General features: G+C 47.0%; 1 long non-coding RNA gene across 1 annotated transcript in view; it reads right to left on the bottom strand.

Annotated features, from left to right (window-relative positions):
* LOC110346684 (uncharacterized) overlaps window positions 1-16,260 on the bottom strand; it is a 34,192-nt gene extending 17,932 nt beyond the window's left edge. Inside the window, exons 1-2 of the long non-coding RNA XR_002390875.2 lie at window positions 14,470-16,260; window positions 3,518-13,269 (exon numbers count right to left, since the gene is read on the bottom strand). This is a non-coding gene — a long non-coding RNA (uncharacterized LOC110346684). The remainder of the gene's footprint in view (window positions 1-3,517; window positions 13,270-14,469) is intronic.
* Between the last annotated feature and the right edge of the window lie 434 nt (window positions 16,261-16,694).

Below are 16,694 nucleotides of genomic sequence, written 5' to 3'. Positions count from 1 at the left end.
CACCACCAACAGCAGCAACAATCTCTCCCCCTTGGGCTTGCTCTAGGGCTCGTCACAGGCTCCATTCTCCTTTCCTCTGACTCTGATTCAGCCTCCATCTGCTGAGCACCCTCCTGGAGGCTGGCACTGTGCCGAATGCCCTCACTGTGTTATTTCATTCATACTCTTCACAGATCCATGGCCTGGGCACACGTTTGCATCTTACCAACTCCGTCACTCGACCTAGGCTCCCTAGCAAGTAAGCCAGTCCATCTTCTGCTACTCTAACAAATGCATGAGGCTGATACAGAAAAGAGGTTTACAGCTCAAGGTTTTGGAAGCTGGAAGTCCAAGGGTGGTGGAGACACCCTGCCTCCATCACATCTTGGTAGATGGCATCACAGAGGGAATACATGCAAAAGGGAGTGACCACATGGTGAGACAGGAATCTAGGGACTCGGGAGGAACCACGATCCCTCTTAATAACAACTCTCCCTGGAGAACTAACCAAGGCCCCTCCAGAGCTACCTTAATCTCTTCAGAGGAAAATACCCCAAATGTCCCAATTACCTTGTGTTGGGCTCCATTTCTCACTGCTTCCACCTTGAGGACCTCACTTGCAGCACGAGAACCCTTAGGGAAACACTGCAGCCATACCTGGCCATAGCACCCAGGACTGCACCGCTGCTAGCTCTGGTGTGCGTAGACGTCCACCTCCTCATTCCTTTCTTTCTTTTACCTTCCTATTTCTCTTCCCTGAGACTTCTGAGTCTTAGACTTTAACCCAGGGAGGTTTCCTCTGTGAGAGGCATCTCCTGTAGGTTCTCAGGAGACTGAGTTGGGCATAAAGCATCTTCCTATTGCTGCAGAAAGCCAGGTACATTGGGGAGCCTCATTGCCCTCCACCTTCCCGCAGAGAAGGCATTGTGTTTTATGGGATGGGGGCCTTCATAATGTGCTGTCACTTCAAGCCCCTCAAAGATAAAAAGAAAAAGACCAAAATGTGCTGCCACTATATAATCACCACCATGACTGTACTTGTAGGATAGGTACTTTATATGGGACGCTGTTTTAAGTGTGTTATATTTATTTAAGTGTCACAAAACCCTAGTAGTGCATACTATCAGTCTTCCCATTTTACAGAGAGAGAATGGAGGCACAAAACTCTAGAGGAATTACTGAAGAGTACAAAGACAATGAGCAGCATGGTGGGGAGGCAGCCGGGCCCTGCAGCTTAACCTCCCCAGTGCTTTCTGTCTGGGATGGACAATCCCAAGCACATCCGGTACTGCCCTCCCTTTGAAAACCAAGAAGATCGGGTCCAGGGAGGAGGGACTACCTGGGTCAGTGACACAACCTAGGCTACCACACACACACACACACACACACACACACACACACACACACCCCTCAACCCTTAACCCGGGGCTCATCCTACCTCTTAAGCTGCATGTCTGCAGGCTGCCTCCCCAAATCCATATTCTGCCTGCCACTGGTTGCTAAGGCTCCACCAGGTGGGAGTGAGCCCCACTCCCACCCCACCAGGAAGCCAGACTGCAGGACATGAAAGTGTCTTGCTAATGCCCTGTTTTCCTCACATCCAAGCTGGAGCTTGGCCTCGCACTGCAAGCGACTCCGTACAGCAGACAGGAAGCTTTTGGCTGGGGAAAAACCAAAGCCAGCCTTTGCAGAGGCAAGAAAACCCCTAGGGTCTCATTCCTCAGCTCCTCTTCAGCCCACAAGAAGGTTGCTGTGAAGCTAGGCAAAGGTATTTTGTTTGCTGCCTGAGACACACATGGCTGACAACTGGTTTGTCTGAGGTTACCGTCATCACTGAACCAGATCCACTACAATTTTTTCTATAGATGAAAAACTTTGGGAGGGGAAATGGCTTTACTCCAATCTGTTGCTGAGTCAAAGAGGAAACTGAGGCCTACAAAGAGATGGAGCCATGCTCCAAGTCACAGGGTTAAGTTCCAGCAATGACCAGGGCCAGACTGGAAACCCAACCTGCCCACCCCCAATTCAGGTTCTTTCCAGTATCCTTTTCAGGGCCTACAAGCACTTTTTACCCTGAGTCAATATTTTTAAAAAGTGATTTGTATTATTCTTAAATCCTGAACAATTTTCGAGGTCCTTTCCAAAACACATTTGTAGGGATAAGGAGGAAAATAATAGTTCAGGGAATGAACTGTCCCCTTCTTCCCTTACTTAATCTGTTTACTTCGGAGCGACTGGGCCAAGTCCCAAGCCTGTCCCTTCCCTCTCCCTTTGAGGGGTTGACAGAGGTGCATTCAGGCCAGATCGATGAGTTCAGTGAACCTGTGTTTATGAAGTGCTTCAGTTGGCAGAGGGTTTCCTGCTATGCTTTGCAACAAACTGATTGCAAAAGAGATAAAATGGCCTGGCTGTTTTGCTGCGGACTAGATAATGCTGTTTACTTTATTACAGTGAAGTAAACCTAGAGCTGCATCCTGCTCTAACATACACGAGCTGTGTGAGCTCAGAGCTGTTTGTCTTCTATCAGTTTCTGTCTTTTCCATGTATAAAATGAGCACCCTAGGAGGAAGCGTGAATGAGGTAAGGCAGCAGTACATCCTAGCACTCAGTACACGTTAGGGACATTATCTTTGTACTGCCCCCTGCCACCGACTACAGTACCAAAAAGGTAGTTAACTCCTGGGTCTGGTATCCTGATACAGTCAGAAAACATACACAGATGAGCGTCAGAGGGTTTTGATTGATTCCAGATGACAAATTCAAAGTGGGAGTCAGTACTGGGAGTAAGTACATTCAGGATCAACATGACACTGTGGTTAATCTAATCAAAGTAAATCCCAGGTCTTCTGTGGGAGCTACTGGGTAGAGGTACTATTTTTTTTTCTACTGGATATGAACAGAGAATGCAGGCCTGCAGCTGCTGGCTGCCATCTTGCTCCTGGGTGGAAACTGGGAACAAAGACAGAGTGGAGAGAAGGGTCCTGAGAGAGGGAAGTGACGTGTTTGAGCTCCCTCCTCATCCAGTCCTACCCCAGGGTGTGGAAACTGTACAAACAAATACATTCTGTGGGGAGCAGCTCCGAGACTGTCACTTGCTGGTGGAAGAATCTCAATTGCCACAGGGGTGTTGAGAGAGTAAAAGGAACACTAGCCTCCAGGGGAGGAGCTAGGACATCACATGGGAAGGAGATACACCGCAGAGCCTTGGAAATGTTGCTCCTAAACAGGACAATGGGTATTTACATAATTCTGATGCTATTCCTTTTGCCTTGAAATATCTCACAATATATTTTTAATTCTCCCTAAAGAATGTAGCATAAATGTTTAGATGAATAAAGTCTAGAAGCACGAACACATAAAAATGGTTATGTCTAGGAAGTCAATTCTGAGGGTATTCTTTCAGTTCGTACTTCGTATTACAGTGAATTAGTAAAATTATTCTCAACAAACTTATGCTTAGAATCAGATTTTAATTCTGAAGGAAAAGGGGACAATGGTGTTAAAATCCTATAAACTTCAGAGTGTACCATGTAATTACCTACAATACTTGATGCCAACATTTGAGTACAGAATTGTGGAAATCACACAGTTATCAATAAGCCTTCAAATCTTCAGAGTGCAGTAGAGATTCAGTAAAGCCCAAACACAGCAGATAGGAGAAACGCCTTTTGAACCTAAAGAAATCAGAGCGGGAAAAAAAAAAAGAAATCAGAGCGAGATGAAAATACTTTTATCATGATCCCCTGAAGACACCCTTTCAGAAACATTTCATCTCCCCATGAAGATTCCTTCAGAGAATATTAACTATATGAATTTGTGGGCCAAGCAGTTCCCTAGATTCTTGCACTGTTGTCTCATGTGATTCTTAATGAAAATTAATACATGCATGTATTAATGTATTATTATCCCACTGGGCTCAGTGTGAGAAAATAAGTCACTTGATCGATTCCACCTAACTCTGGACTAGCTGTGCAAAGTGCCCCCTTTCTCTATGCAGCTGGGAGTTCATCTCAAGCTCAGCCCCAGCCACTCCTCTGGAGACCAGTGGATGACAAATGGCACATCGTCCTCACCCAAGTTCCCATGCCTCATACCTTAGGAGCCTTAGAGTCTGAGCCTTTCTAAAATTAAGCTGATCGCTTCCTTCCTCACCTTGGGCCAGTGTTAAATACAGACCCTCCTATCCATCTTCCTGCCCTCTGATGTTCCTTCCGAACTTTCCTCCGACCACAAGCAGTAACTTTCCAATTGCCCTCTTCACTACCCTTGGGAGTCTGATTTCAGACCCAGTGTCTTGGGAACTTATTCATGGTTCTCGTCCTTCCCTGTCAGCTCTGACGCAAGTCAGGATAAGCCTCCCCGGGCCACCCCAGGAGATGTCACGCAGCCCCTACTATGAGGCCCTGAATGGATTTCCTGGAGGTGGCAGGGTGACGGGGAGAGCCTGACTTCAAGGCCCAGATGGACTTCCATTTCATTTTAACTGTGCAATACCTCTGAGCCTTTTCTTTCCTTGTTTCTAAGATACAGATGATAATATAGCTTTTCCAGGCCAAACATGAAGGTTAAATAAATAACCTTAGTGCAAATGTTTTGTCACCTGGCTCTTGGGAATTTTTAAATGACTTCTGTCATTTATTGTTCTTCTAATATTCTTGGTTGAAAATGGCCCCCAATTCTCACCCCCAAATTCTCACTCCCAAATTCTAGATAAAGGACTGTTACCGTCAATTATGAAGCTATTAGCTTCTAGGACAGACTATCACTTAAGTTTGAATCTCAGCTCTCACATTTCGCAGCTACATAACTTTGGGCATTTACTTAAACCCCCCAAACCTGTTTCCTCAACTGTACAGTGACTTTTAAGATCAAACTAGCCTAGTAAGTTAAATTACTTAATATAATGCCTGGTGCACTGTAAACATGCAGTTTCTATGGCTACCATGGGGCTCTTTTAGATGCTAGGCTGTGTTAAGCTCTCGTGCATTGTCCCTCATGCTCACAGTGACCTGGGTCATATTATCCACCTTTGAGCTGGGAAACCTGAGATTCACAGTGGGACGGTGACTCACCTCAGCTCCCACAGCTAATAGGTGACAGAGGCTGGGTTCACTTCAGGCAGTCAATACCAGAGTCCCTTTTCATCCACTGTTAGGTTATCTCCCCCTCACTTCCAGCTCATTCTCTAAAGAGTCTCTTTGGCTCCTTCACCGTTTCCTCTCCTGATATCTCTGGCACATTTCCACATTCATCTTGGTTTCCTTTGCTATTTATATTCTGTTACCTTGCTCATTCTATATCACAAGGTTTGATAAGTCAGAAATTATGGTTATGACCCTAAAGGAAATGTTCCAGAACATTCCGGAACTTCCACCAACCTGGCCCTGATTTCAGTCATGAACGATGATAGGCTGTTTATCAGAGGGCAGGCGGCAGCCTATTGTTGGAGTATAAACGAGAAAAATGACCATGTTCACCGACCTCCTACAAGACCTGGGCCTCAAGGACCTGAGCCAGCAGTCCATATGGCCCGAGGTAACAGGATGGTGCCATGCAAACTGCTGATGGGTCAGCTCTGCGTGCTGTGAGCAGAATCTACTCAGAGCAAAGGCGAAAGGCCACAGAGATAGATGTGCATCCATAAAGAGTAAAAATTAAAACCACAGCAGCTACCAATCTCCTACAGACAAGGAGGTGGTGCTCAGGGCTGGCGACTCCATAGTCATCACCCTCATTTCCAGGCCAGCTCCATTTCACCTGCTCCAAAGAACTGCCTGAGATGTTGCTCTGCCCGTAGGCAACAGAAAACCCCTGCCCTTTAAAGCAAATAAACACACAAAAAGAAAAAGAAAGAAAATCAATATGTAGACTTGTTCTAAAATCCATCTCTCCCCTGCAAAAAAAAGAACTGTGCTTTCTTCTTCAAACCCCCTTTCCCTATAAGAATACAGCCTTTCTGGAGGCCTGAGTTGGAGGAGGACATGATGACAAATCAGCCAACCACAGCAGACCCTTCCATCAGCCCTGTAATGAGAAACACGTGGAGGCTGAGGGGAATGAAGCTGGGGGTGGGCAGAGTTCAAGTCCCCTGCTCGCCTTCTGGTGTGGATGTTTCAAACATCCCGGCATTCCTAGCGGGAGGTGGTGGAGAGCAGAGGTCCCACTGTGGCTGGCAGTCAGTGGGTCAGCAAGGTAACCAAGGCCCCCATGAGGAGAAGCCAGGCTCTGTTGTCTGCTGCTGCTGCACTCCCAGCAGTCCGCATTGCTCAACAGTGCACTACTCTGTGCTGGGCCTCTGTGGATTCAACCCAGAGAGGTCAAGGTCAAACCCAGGAGCTACAGCCCCAGCCCCTGTGTGGGGAAAAAGAAAATCTTTCTAGCTTCCAAAGCATTTGGGGATATTATGTCTCAACACTGAAGGTGCTTCCTCATGCTCCTAAGCCTCCTGCCACCTCAGGTTCTCAGTCATTCTGTTAAAAAAGAGCCATTATCTTCACCCTATGTCCATGTCATCCCCTATGAAAATAGGGACAAAGGCAGCCAGCCCCACTTGAGAAATGTTTCCCCCACTTCCTGGAGATTTGTGATCTCTAGTTTTCAAGGCTATTTTCCAGCCAGGTTTTGTTTTTCAGGGAAACAGATGTTAAAAGCCAATGGTACCATCATTTGTGGCCCTGTCCATTTCCTCATGTAATTCCCTGTCCTTAGAAGGTCTCCTTCCCTCCTCATCTCCTCTACACAGCTCCGGCTCAGTCTGTGAGGCTCAGCACAGGCACCGCCTTCCTGAGGAAGCTTAGCCTCGCCCCAGGGACCCAACTGGCATATGGGCCGCCACTGTCCTCTACACCCCTCTGTTGCTGAGCTCTGCACCCACGGTGAGACCCACCGGTTCCTGTATCCTTCTTCTAATGTGACTATCGGCTCCACAGTGGCCAGGACCCTATTTCCTTTATCTCTCCTTCACCTACTGCGGGCCGGAGTCCTGGCAATGAAAGAACTGGAAAAAAAAAAAAAAAGCAGTCTAACATATGGATGAATGATGGGCTTGCTGTGACTTACCCAGGCAAGTGAGGAACCTAGGGTAACTTGCAGCTTGAGGATACAGTAAGTGGCTGGATGTGGATGCTAAATGTGGAATGAACAAAGGTTTCCGGAGCAGACAGTCATCTCCATCAGGTAAGGGCATCCATGAGCATCGGGGCCAGGTGCAGAGTGGAGTTCAGGAAGAAGCTCATCAGGGTGGGATATCATTTGGGGGATCACCACAGTAAGAAAGTTCCTCTGAGAGGGGTATAGGGTGAGAAAGCCATGGAGGGATGCTGGGGAACACTGGCATTGAAGGGTGGGCAGTAGGGAATCTCATGGAAGTGGCGGGAGGGATGGGGATCAGAGAGCGGGGAGCTGCTCCAAGTGTGTCCACAAGGAAGTGCACCCCAAGAAGCGTGACTGCTGTTCCAAAGGCAGCAGGCATTCCCCTGCCTGGAAGGTCTTCACTCACATATGCCAAAACTGTCATCATTCATCAAGGGCCACCTGGAACTTGTTCTCCTGCAAAGCCCTCCCGGCATGGCCCTGCTCAGTGGAGTTGGCTGCTCCTTTCTCAAGGCCCCCACTCTACTGTGAGCTCGGCTCTTACACGTCATCTGTAATATTAATATTTTGCTTGCATGCCTATCTTCTCCACATATTTGAGTTGTCTGGTTGTCTTATTTATCACATAGGTCAAGTCCAGACACAGGGTCTGACATAAAGAAGAAGTCTACATATGGAACTGAGTGACAGCGAATGAATGAAGGACTTTGTACATCAACGTCACTCAGAGAACAAATCAATGCCAGTGCCTAAGTCCAAACCTGGTTCACTGAAGGTTCCCCTCTGTTGGGTTTTGATTAAAGAAGCTCCCTTAGAAATACCTGGGTCCATACAGGACACATAAAGTTACCTCCACCCTGGCCTATATGAGCTCCTGAATGCAGTTGTGCAGAATTCATCTCAGTGGGAGGAAGAACATTTTGGGGATTGACAGAAACATCCATTTGTGTCGAAGCTGCCAAACTGCCTTTCCCTGGCCCCCACTGCATGAAGAGTGTCTCACAGATGCTAAATAATCATAATGACCACACTCAAGGGTGTCAGTGGTCATAAAAGCCAGTTTTTATGGAGGCTTCCTGAGTCTCCTGGTGGGTGGTTAGAAACTGAGCCAGCCTCATGGCCAGAGGTCTCCATACAGGCCTCATTCGAGAAACCTATAAGCTTGGGTGGCAAGTTGGAGCTCCAATCACAAGCCAGGATGTCCCACCATTGATTGATAGAGGAAGGCCACCCACACTGTGCCTTCTGGAATCCATTGGTGAGTCATGGGCCGAGGGATTATGTCTTCAATATGGGCCATCGAGCCTGATACGGAGGCATTTCCTGCTGAGGGCTTAGAGGAGCTGTCCATAATGAGGGTGATGACCTATAAATCCAAGAAATCACCAGCTGAGAGGGAACCCTAGTCTTATTTACACCTCTTGGAATGCAGGTTCCTAAGCCTCTTCTCTTTCTCTATTCTCCAGGACCTTTCTCAGTTTATATTCGCTCTGTTGTGCATCCATTATATTCATTCACTCTGTGTCCATTAAATGAGCCACCTGTGCTACATGTTAGAGGTAGAGACACCAGTACGACATGGCTCTCATTTGTACTGGGTCGCCCGTGAAGAGAAAAGCAAGAAACACACCCCTTTGTGATGCACTGAGTATACCTAGCCATAGAAGCACTCAAATAGGCAAGAGTAGGCTATCAGAGAGGTGACAACTGTCCTACAGTTAGACACATATCGTGAGAGGGCTGCTAAGGTGAGAGCCAGCAGCAGGGCCCCACCTTGAACAACTCCAGGGGCATCACCCACAAGGTGCCTGTGGTGTTTTGCCGAGTGCCTCTTGTGGCCCTGGGTTTGGTTCCTGATTAGGTCAGGAGCCCTGGGTTTGGTTTCTGACTCTCCTACTAACACACTGTATGAGACCAGATTACTCCCTTCACATTTCTCAGTCTCTTCACACGTAGAATAAAGAAGCTGGACTGGATGTTTTGTGAATATTCTCTTCCCTATAGAGTCACTCATGAATCCATGAGTCCAGGCTCAGGCAAAATGATTTGGATTTAAAGCTTGTCACTTCAAGACCGACTTAGACATTATCCTTGGACATAAGACCTTCATCTTCCCCCAACTCTCGATTTCTATATATTTTTACACAAGTTGTTAAATATTGATGCACAGAATATTAGCACAAAAAAAGACTATTTAACTCAAGTGGTTCACTTTTGAGAAATTATAGGGCAGAGAGAGTATGATTCACCCAAAGATACATCAAGGTTGGGTTGGACTGGGCAAAGTGCTTTTTGCTCCAAGCAAAATAGTTACCAAGTTTGACCACCACTAAGTAAGGCATTGTAATCTCCCTGTTCCAGTTTCAGCTAAAAAAAAAAAAAAAAAAAGTAGGAGGCAAAGCCAGCATTCTGCTAAGAAATGTGATGTTGCTACCGAAGCCTGAGGCAGATCCTGCCCCATGCCTCCGGCCATCCTGTTTGCATCCTGCTGGCTTCCAAACAGACCAAACTACAGACCAGGCTGCAGATCTGGGACCTTAGCAAACCTCTACTGCTACTTCTTTGAAATACTAGAATTCCAAACACTTTTCCTCCTAAGTAGATTAAATCCATGGCTATAGTCAAGTCATTTTACATATAATCAAAATATTCCAAGCAGCATACAGCCCCATGTGACTCAATTTCCTCTGCCCTAAAACAGCGTCTCTCCCCTCACCCCTCTCTCTCTCCCTGTCTCCTGCCCTACTGGCCTAGTTGAGAGCCACACCTTTCTCACCTGGGCTACTGCATTAGTCATCTGACCGCTCTCCTCCTCCCCCATTCTTCTTTGTTCTGACTTGGACCCTCTCCTGATAGGCACCCCACATCTATCAGATAAAAACCCAATTCTTCAACCTGGTTTACCACACCCCTTGTGACTATCCTCCACCTACTTGTCACGGCTCATTTGCCCACCATTCCCCTTCTGCTGTCATGTTACCAAGAATGGACTATTATTATGTATGGTTCCATACATATACTGTACTCTTGAGTCCCATTTGCTGGGGCTACTTTCTCCTCCATCCTCAAATTCATTTGCCCTGTCTATGCTTTTATTATTGGCCTATGTGGGCTGCCATAACAAGCTACTGCAGTCTGGGGATGACTTAGAAAATAGAAATTTATTTCTCATGGTCCGGAAGACTAGACATCTATGACCATGGTGCTAGTAGATTTGGTTTCTGGGGAGAGCTCTCTTCCTGGCTTGCAGACCGTTGACTTCTCCCTGTGTCCTTACATGTTCTTTCTTCTCTGGGACTGTGTCTCCAGTGCCTCTTCCTTTTCTTTTAAGGATACCAGTCCTGTCCTATCAGATTAGGGCCTATCCATAAAACCTCACTTAACTTTACCTCCCTAAAACCTCTATCTCTAAATCCAGTTGCACTGTGGGCTAAGACTTCAACTTGTGAATTAGAGTGGAGATAGGCACAATACTGAAGGTGTCACAGCTCCATTACACCTCCTAACTATGTCTGAGGACTGTTTTCATGTTCATCTCTTCCGCTGGTTTCCGGAGAAACTGAGAAAGTCTCTGAACCCAAAGTTTGGTGAGGGCTGGTCTAGATCTCATGAAACCCCAGGTTTACAAAATGCAGCGGGGCCTCGATTGGAAATGGATGGAAGCGAGTGTGAGGGAAATTAAGAAGCAAGGGCCCATGGAGTGTTTCCAAGCTTCCTAATTTACCTGCTTCTGGGCTTGAAGCCAAAGAATGGGTTAACTCACAATGCTGGGGAGGCAGCTTCTCATTATTGTTTTGTTTCACTCCCAAGGTCTCACTCGGGGAATAATTAACCTGTAATTCTTGCAAAGAAGAATAAGGGAAAACATCAAAGAGCAACACTAGTCTTGTGACCTCCTAGTCAGCAATCTTTCCTTATGCTTGCAGGAAAGCCTAGCGCCTTGAGGACAGCGCAGAAATCACAAGAGAGTGGACTAGGAAAGAATTAATGATCATTCCAGTGCCCACCTGGCTGGGGCTAAAATTAGATTTCCCAGAAACCCCATGGAAGTGTTTGCACCTGTGACTCCTGGCGAGCTGGGCCCTGGGTGGGAGCCTCCTCCATCTCCCACCTGCCAGCTGAATGCCGATAAAGCTTTCTTCTCCCATCACTCTGTCGCTCTGGTTACTGGCTTCATTGGATAGTGATGAAACTGAACCTTCCATGGTTACAGGCACAGTGAAGATGTAATACAGGAAAAAGTCTCAATGTCTATGGTCTGAGTTTCAGTCAGATTGCTTATCATGCTTTGGACTTCATTATCTGGACTTCTGTATTTCTGCACATGTAAAAATGACCTTATAATACCTGCTGGGCTAAGGATGTTTTGAAGCTGGAATCAGATAACCTGAAAATATATCAACATTTGCTTGCTGTCTGTGTGCCCCTTGAAGAAGGACACTTCACCTTGGTTCTGATAACTCCCTGGTGTTCAGGACAATGCCTAGAAGTGACCGGAGACTCAGTGATTTGTTGGTAGAAGGAATGTAATACCTCCTAGTGTCTGAAAGAAGAGGGTGGGGTATCCATTGACAGGTGAGTTCTTCAGATTGTCACTGTTGCTATTATTAATAAATCTTAATTAAATTAGAGAAAGAAAATACACACATCAGAAGAAAAGCAACTGCTAGCTAGACTCTGCAGAGCACAGTAGTTCAAAATGTCTTACTGTCCTAAATGTTTTCAAGTATAGAATAATAAAATATCTTTAGAAAAAGACACACTCACACAAGCACACACGAAAGCAACGCTGTTTGTGGAAGTCTTCCTGGCAGTACATAGACCAAAACATAGGAAAGCCCCAGAAATTTGACATTGCTTCTCGGTGACCAACACAGCATATTTCTCCATTGCTCAGCAGCCCCCTCTTCTACCCCAGGGAGGCGAGGGCCACTGGGCTGAGTGAAGGCCCCTCAGTCAGCTGTTTAAGGCCCAGCGCCCTGAGACGGAAAGGCTAACCCTGCAACTTAACTCTGAACTCTTCACCCCAAGCAATTAAGAGAGGCTCCATCAGAAAACCCCCAATAAGCTTGCTGGGCCTGACCTTGACAGATCTCATTAAAGAGACACCGATCCTCCTGGCAGCATCAGTCATCTTTAAGTGGCTCACTCGGTGGCCAAGGAACGCAGGGAGAGTCAGCTGCAGCCCAGCCCTGCCAAGCGGAGGGGACCTTAGCACTCAGCATCCACCCTTCAGGATCAAAGGGGAACCTGAGGCTTGGAGACACTGAGGGACTTTCTTGGGGTCACACAGCATCGTTACTGGTGTTGGAAGCAACGCCGTGGTGGACTGGTCCAGCTTTCTGCCCCGTGCTTCTCCTTGGCACACCCGAGACTCACTGTGGTGCAAGAGGAACATAGCCTCAGCTTCCTCGCCTCGCTTTGTTTCGGACTCTGCTTTACCCACGCTGTGTGCCTCTGGACACGTGATCTCCCATCTGACCTCAGGTCCATCCTTCCTGAACGAGAAACCGCCTGCTCCACATGTTGCCATGGTGAAGGGAGAGCCTGACTGAATGCTGGTGCTGCCGATGCTTAGTGAATACTCCTTTCTCACCACCTTCCTCCTTTCTCCCTTCTTCCTGGACCCTGTGTTCTTTTTTTTTTTTTTTGGTACCACGAATCAAACTTGGGTCCTTGTGCTTGCAGGGCAGGCGGTGGAATCACTGAGCTAAAACCCCGGCCCCGGACCCTGTGTTCTTAATAGGTACTGCGACAAACATAAAGGATCCTTGCTCAAAGATGTCCAACACTACACTCGGGAGGCTGAGGCAGGAGGATTGCTGTGAGTTTGAGGCCAGCCTGGGCTGCACAGTGAGTTCAAGGCCAGTTTGAACTACACAGCAAGACCCTGTCCTCTCAGAAAAACCCAAAACAAACAAACAAAAAACCCAGAAGTTGATCTTCAACTGGGCCTCAGTCTTCCCTCTGTAAAATAGGAAGGCAGAAGTAGTGATTTCTCTAGCTCCATCCTCCCTCGCAAACTTCTCTGATGTAACAGATGTTTATCTGCAGATTACCCGGCACGTCCTCTGGGTCACACTGCTTGAGCCACAGCAGTACATGCCCTGTCCACACAGCTCCGGAGCTGAAGGCACAGGGAAAACACCCATGGTCAGCGTGAGTTCATACAAATGCCTTCGAGAGCTCAGCAGTCACCTAGAGGAAGAAGGGAAAGCTGTGTTAGGGACCAGTGATGAGACAGCTGGGGAACCCAAGAAGGACTGCAGTTCTTGTCTGATTGAAAATTAAGCAGCACTGTGAAAAAGAAGTAGAAGTCCACCGGTCAGGGCAAACTATTTTCGGGCATCAAATTTTCTGAAGAGAATCTAATGCAAGGGCTGGGGATGTAGCTCAGAGGTGGAGTGCTTGCCTAGCATCTGAGACCCTGGGTTCCATCGAGAGAGAGAGAGAGAGAGAGAGAGAGAGAGAGACAGAGAGACAGAGAGAGAGAGACAGAGAGACAGAGAGAGAGGCAGAGAGAGAGAGGGAGACACTAGTGCATACCAACTAATAAATTTACTGTTTTCTAGGTCTTATAATTATTAAACTTGGCGGGGAGAAAAAATACAATGTCATATTGCAGTGATCCCAAGTAAATAACCTAAAGATGCATCTCAAGGTCCCGGAAAGACAAGAACAATCCAATATGAAACTAACAGAAGGAAAGAAACTATAAAGATCACAGCTGAAATTAATGAAATTGAGGCTAAAAAAGTAATATACAGGAGAAGAAGGGAAGGGGAAGTGAAAAAGATCAAGATGTGATACGTGTAAGTACCAGTTCCCCCACGATGAATGCATTTACTATACTAATACAAAAGTCTGAAAAGAAAGAAAAAGAAGGGAAAGAAGGAAAGAAAAAGCAAGCAGGGAAAGAAACTACCTCTGGCTCACAGGTGCGTGTCCTAATTTGCATCCTAGGTCCTTGCTGACACCGCAGGAATGAAAGAGGTAGGGAAAAGGAGGGGAAGGGGAGAGGGGGGAAGGGAGACAAAAGCGGAAGGCAAAGAAATGGAGGGGAGACGGGCAGGGAGGGAAGGGGGGGAATAAAAGGTGACACCTGGGAGGTGGACAGTGTCTTCTTTTAAAACCTGGGATAATTACCCAGGTGATGAAGCGTCTTGCAGAAGGCCATACAGCAACAAGAAGCAGAAACAGGATTAAGGCCAGCCCTGTCTGCCTACAAAGTTCATGCCCTCTGATCACCAGAGAAGATACTGCTTTATCCCTCCCAAAGGATGGCAAAAGGGTAAAATACAGCCTGAAGAGCAGCAACTGGGACATCGTGGGAATTCAAATACAAAGGGCAGAAAGGAGAGCCCTTCTACAGCCCAAGCTCTCAGCCCAGGTACATACACAACACTGCGTATCCTCTCTGGGACCCCAGCTGTCATATCTGCAAAATGGGATCACAATATCTTCATCATATGGTGAGGAGACAGATTAGCTAAACTTGTGAGCTTCCACCCAGGTCGAGGTCCTTGGATTCTGCTTGTATCATGGAATTTCATACCTGGAAAGCGCTGTAGGAAAAAGCATTTTTCAGACTTGCGAAATGGCTGCCCCTTCATGTTGGTATTCCCACTTGCCTCCTTTTCCTCTTCAAATGAGAATCTGTAGTTGGTCACAGGACTTTCCAACTAAAGAGATTTTTAGTTTTGGTGTCCCTTGAAACTAGGTATGGCCAGATGACTAAATTGTGGATGTGAAAAACAAATGATGCGTAAAACTTGTCACTAAAAGGAAATGATAAACTCCCTCCCGCCTTCCTGCTGGATGAAACACAAGCTTGATGGCAGGAGCTGGAGCTGCCATGTGGGATCATGTGACCATTCATGGTGATATGTCAACTTGATTAGATTAAGAAATGCCAAACAGATGAGTAAAGCGCACTTCGGGGGTGGGTCACGAAGGCATGACTTAGTCCTTGTCCCCTTTCCTCTCTGCAATGTTCCTCTGCTCTGCTTCCCTGCTGCCAAGAATTGGGTTGCTTTGCTCTGCTGCACCTGTCCGCCATGATGTTTCTACCTTGGCACCAACTGAAGGGACTGAATCCTCTGAAACTGTGAGCCTAGAAAACCTTTCCTCCTTTATGTTGTCAGTGGCAGGTATCTGGTCCCAGAAACAGAAAACCTGATTAATACAGACCACAAAACAGATGTCAAGCATTGAGGACTACATAGCAACATGACAGAAAGAGCAGAGATCTTGATATACATGTAGGTGGCAGTCAAGCCCTGGACCATCTGCCTGGATTTTGTATTTGAGAGATAATTTCTTATCTTGTTTATGCTACTGTCTTCTAACAAATACATCTGTTTTAAGGGGGAAAAAAATCCAGACTTTCCAATTTGGAAAACACACTGCATGGAAAATTCAGTGCTAACACTCTGGATGTTGTCAGGATACCGCAGTCCTGAATACAGGTCCAATGGGGCCACTAAAATCTCATCATGGACATGGTGGGTGGGGCACCTAAATAATTAACACTGAATGGGAAGGCAGTTGGAAAGTCATTTCAATGTAAATGCAAAACTGAAATTATCATAGAACATTTAAATTGCTTTCTGCCTACCCTGAGCCTTGGGGCCAGAAGAGCCGAATTAAAGAAAAAAATCAAATTCGATCATTTCAAACCAAATTCCTCCATACCTACAAGGGCTTTTTCTAGTAATGGCAGAAGTGCAGAGAGGATGAGACAGGACGAGGTGGAGTGTGAATAAGCAGAAGCCCAGGTCACCCGCCCTGGCCTTGACCACAGCACTCACTTTTATCTGGTCTATAGGCTAAGCTTTCAGAAGGAGTTCAAAGGGTCTGCTGTTCAAGTCTGAACAGTCTCCCTCCTGGTTAACAGAGGAAGGCTCTGGCATCCAAATTCACACAGAGCCCAGGAGGCAAGTTCCCCAAGCCTCGGAAACGTCCTCTGCCACTAAATCAGGCCACTGAGCAGGTCGGACCCAGCTTCCAGCCTGCCGGCCCCTGAGAAGGCCTCCTGCAGCCCTCAGCAGTGTCTACCCACAAGCAGAGCTTTTGTCCGTGACTATCGGATGACTCTGGTATCTCTCCAGATCTCATCCAGAGAAGAAAGAGTTTTTGATGCCAATAGGTACAGAGCCTGTGAGTGAGCTGCTAAACGCCCCAGGAGGCCACAGGCCATCCAGACTTTGCAGCTGACCGCACCAGCACCGGAAGCATCAGGACTGCCTGCTCTCCTCCCTAAAAAGAAAGGTCAGGGAGTTGCCAGGGGACAGGAACAGCGCCCCCAAATTCCTGGGCACTAGTGCTGATCTCCCAGATTTAGATTAAGAGGATTACTAATCAAAATGACACAGACACGCTCGGGTCTCAAAGGGCTTCCGTAAGCATTATCTCTTCTGGGGATTGTACTATGGTATGTTAGATGGTGGGACTGAAACCCAGACACCCTTGTGATAGATTAGCATGCACGGGAGGAGGCTCAGTGGGATCTCACTGAATAACACCCTCAAGGGCAGGGGACTTTGTCAACTGTGCTCATTTCTATTTCCCAGCTGCTTGTAGCGCTCAACTTTGAATGATGCTCGATAAATCCTTGTTTAATG

Source organism: Heterocephalus glaber, unplaced genomic scaffold (assembly GCF_053883595.1).
Source record: "Heterocephalus glaber isolate CG9 unplaced genomic scaffold, H.glaber_assembly_v1.0 deba00001447, whole genome shotgun sequence".
Taxonomy (NCBI): Eukaryota; Metazoa; Chordata; class Mammalia; order Rodentia; family Bathyergidae; genus Heterocephalus; species Heterocephalus glaber.
This window is presented reverse-complemented; position numbering and strand designations above follow the sequence as displayed.